Genomic DNA, 4,235 nt, shown 5'->3' with positions numbered 1-4,235 from the left:
GCTCCGAGTCTGCAGACAGCATGGTCCCTATGGAAGGTCAGCTCTGGGCAGTGTTTAGTACACCAGACCTTCCAGTTTCTAATCTGACTCTTCACATAGCTAGATTTCAACGGAAAATCTCCCAGCTTTCAAATGTCGGCAGCACCTTTAAGTCATCGCATTGCACTGACCATTAAAAAGAAGTCTCGGGGTTGGGGATTTAGCTCAGTGGTAGAGCGCTTGCCTAGGAAGCGCAAGGCCTTGGGTTCGGTCCCCAGCTCCGAAAAAAAAAAAAAAAAAAAAAAAAGTCTCAGGGACACTTAGCAGCTTCTATGGGTTTTGGGTCCTGATGGGGCTTCTTGCTCCCGGAGCCGTACAGCACTTCTGTCTGTTGCTAGGTCCCTGGCAAACAAAGAGAGGGTGGGATCACTTAGATGTAATTAATCCTTTGTCTGGGGGTGGGGTTAGGGCTGTGGACAGCTAAGTAGCTAACAGGGCAATTTCTCTGTTGACAGCTGTGTCTTATAAAACAGCTTGTAAACACGCCTGTTCGGGACTTGGGCCCCTGACTCACAGAGTTCCACCTCAGCTCCTACGGTCAGCAAGTGCCCCTGCTTTGTTTCATTCTGTAACATCCCTGGGCTCTACTTTATCTTAAGCTCTGGGGATTTGTTTTTTTTTTTTAAGAATTATTTTTATTATTTTAAATTACGTGTAGTTTATGTGTGCCTGCACATGGGTGAGTCCAGGTGTGTGCAGGATCCAGGGGAATCAACTGGAGCTGGAGTGACAGATGGCTGTGAGCCATCTGATGTGGGGACTGGGAACTGAGCACCGGTCCTCTGGAAGAGCAGCAAGTGCTTCGTTCACTGTCGAGCCCTCTCTCCAGCCCCAAGCTCTGGGTTTTCTGAATGAAAGAAACAGTTTCTTCCCCCAAGAGTTTTCAGGCCTTGGTGAGTTCAATGCCAAGAGCATACAGGAGGCTACTTAGACACTGAGACCAAAGTCTCCTCCGGAAGGGAACGAGGGTTCTCACATCTGGAGATAAAAGGAATCCTGCACAAGTAAGAACAAGGAAAGGACAAGAAGGTCCCTCAAGGACTTCTAGTCCCCAGAACTACATGACTGAAGCACAGGAGAGGGGGTGCCCATGGTCCTCAGGAACTAGAAACAGAGCAGTCGCCTTTGGGGAAGACGGCAGCTGGAGAGGGAAAGGAGCCAAGTTGGGAAAGGTCTTGTTTTTGGGTAAGTGAGGAGACAAGGACTGACATAATGTGATCCTCAGCTTAAAGGGGAATGAGTTGAAGGGACAGAGATGAAAATGCTGTAAGCCATTTTGAGTCTTTTCAGCCAATAGCAGTTACAGTCAGGAGCCATTTGGGAGAGACAACCAAAGACGTCTAATGGACAACTGAGTTCAAGAGAGGAGGCCAGAAGAGAAGAGAGCTCTGGGTTTCCGGTTTGGTCGAGGAAGTGGGAGATGGCTTATAGGAAGAGGAAGTCTGTCTGTCCCGGTATGTGTACTACAGGCAAGCCTTAAATGTTCCCACCTCAAGCCTTACTAAAACGTTCCACACAGAGACTTGATCTTCTCTGCCTCAAGTTCTTTATTCCATTCTGAGCCTCTCCCACTCTGCCCCCATCCCTACCCCACCAGTGCTCTTTTCCATCCCCTGGGCAGTTGGTGTACCCTCTAGATTTGCCTTCCTATACTCTGCCTCATTTTCCTGGGTCATTTCCCACACCCAGCACTGCATCAATCCATTTTCCTTTGGCTTTTTCCATTTCTGGTCAGAGAAAACAAAACTGGAAGCTGTGTGTGTGTGTGTGTGTGCACGTGTGTGTGCATGTGTGTGTGCATGCATGTGTGTGTTGTGTGTATATGTATGTAGTGTGTGTTGTGTGTTGTGTGTGTATGTGTGTGTGGTATGTGTGTGTTGTGTGTGGTGTGTGTATGTGTGTGTGTGGTGTGTGTATATGTGCGTGGTATGTGTGGTGTGTGTGTATGTGTGTGTGGTGTGTGTGTGTGGTATGTGTGTGTGGTGTGTATATGTGTGTGTGGTGTGTGTGTATGTGTGTGTGTGTATGTGTGTGTGTGGTATGTGTGTGGTGTGTGTATATGTGTGTGGTATGTGTGTGGTGTGTGTGTGTATGTGTGTGTGGTGTGTATATGTGTGTGTGTGGTGTGTGTATGTGTGTGTGGTGTGTATATGTGTGTGTGGTGTGTATGTGTGCGTGTGTATGTGTGTGTGTGGTGTGTGTGGTGTGTGTGTGTATGTGTGTGTGTGTATGTGTGTGTGTGGTGTGTGTGGTGTGTGTGTGTATGTGTGTGTGGTGTGTATATGTGTGTGTGGTGTGTGTGTATGTGTGTGTGGTGGGTGTGTGTGGTGTGTGTATGTGTGTGTGGTATGTGTGTGGTGTATGTGTGTATGTGTGTGTGTGTGGTGTGTATGTGTGTGTGTGTGGTGTGTATGTGTGTGTGTGTGTGTGTGTGTGTGCCCACATGCGCATGCGTGCCCTCTCTACCACTGAGATATACACCACAGGTATTTATACAGTTGCTTTGACTGTATTTTAAGAGTGGCTAGGCAGGGCAGCTACTGTGGGAGGTGCATCTGCGCTGTTTTCACCGGTAGGAACAGGATGCTGGGTGCTGTGGCTATCTCTGATCTGTGGCTAGATCGGGGATATACTGGGGAAGTGGCTGTTCTCAAAAGTCATCATTCTCCTCAAACCTCGTGTGAACTATGGCTCGCTCCTCTTGTGGTCTGTAGAGACCTGTGACTTGTCACTGGGAGCCTTCTGTGGTCCCCCTAGCTCCCGTGACTATTTACATTCCCGTCTTCGTCTTCCGTCCTTGTAGCCCAGCTGTCTAGGAGGAAGTTGCACATCTTCCTGCTGCTCCTAAGTCACGGCACCACACCCTCCGTTCTCCTCTGAGAAGAGCTGTCAGCTATCCCCTCTTGTCCTTGTCTCTCAATTTGCACTTTAACTGGCCATTTTTATGTGAAGACGGGAGAAACTAAATCATACGTCTATATCAGAAGGGCTTTATTTCATTCTGAGTTACCCCAAAACATAGGGCCTATGGTAGGTGGGGTATAACCCAGAACAGGGAAGGCAGGCTTTCCGTGGACCCTGAGCAGGATTGAGAAATAAGGCTTGTCAAGCCAGCCTGGGTGCTCCCTCCTGACTGCCTTTTCCACACGGATGCTTGCTTCACCTGCACACGCAGGCAGGTTCAGTGCATCTGACTTTGCAGGAGCCAGCTCCCACAATTACCCAACCAACCAGAGGGAACAGGTTTATCTCTCGGCCTAAATTCCGAATTTTTCTGGGGCAAGTATTAGCCATCAGTTTAGTCAAGGTTGGGTGTGGTGGCACAGGCTAGTAATTCCAGTACTGAGAGGTCTGAGGCAAGAAGGTTGAAAATTCAAGGCCAACTGGGTTCTATAGGGGATTCAAACTAGCCTGAGCTCCATAATGTCGCAAACTTGCCTGGTCCCGGTTGTTTGTGTTGTTGTTGTTGTTGTTGTTGTTGTTTGCTTTGACACATACTAGAGTCGTCGGGAAAAAGGAACCTCAATTAAGACAATAACTGCATCCAAGTGGTGGCGCACACTTTTAATCCCAGCACACAGGAGGCAGGCAGATCTCTGAGTTTGAAGCCAGCCTGGTCTACAGAGTGAGTTCTAGGACAGCCAGGGCCACAGAGAAACCCTGTTTGGGAAAAAACAAAAGGAAAGAGAAGGAAGGGAGGAAGGGAGGGAGGAAGACGGAGGGGGGAAGGGAGACAATACCTCCATCAGAATGCCTGTGGACAAGTCTGTGAAATATTTTTTTTAAGATTTATTTATTGTATGAGTACACCATATCTGTCTTCACACACACCAGAAGAGGGCATCAGATCCCATTGCAGATGGTTGCGAGCCACCATGTGGTCGCTGGGATTTGAACTCAGGACCTCAGGAAGAGCAGTCAGTGCTCTTCACCACTGAGCCAGTGGTCTCCAGTCCCGTGAAATACTTTCTTGATTGATATAGTGACCCAGTCCACTGTGGGAGGTGACAAACTTGGGCGGGTGGTCTAGGGGTACCTAAGATAGCAAACCAAGCAAGCCAGGGAGAGCAAGCCAGTAAGCAGTATTCCTCCATGGCCTCTGCTTTAATATCTGCCTCCAAGTTCCTGCTTTGTCTTCAATCAATGGATTGTGACCCAGGATCCACAACCCAAATAACCCTTTACTTACCCAGGAA

Source organism: Rattus norvegicus, chromosome 11 (assembly GCF_021556685.1).
Source record: "Rattus norvegicus strain SHRSP/BbbUtx chromosome 11, alternate assembly SHRSP_T2T, whole genome shotgun sequence".
Classification (NCBI taxonomy): Eukaryota; Metazoa; Chordata; class Mammalia; order Rodentia; family Muridae; genus Rattus; species Rattus norvegicus.
The sequence above is the reverse complement of the archived record's forward strand: the minus strand, read 5'-3'. Positions refer to the sequence as shown.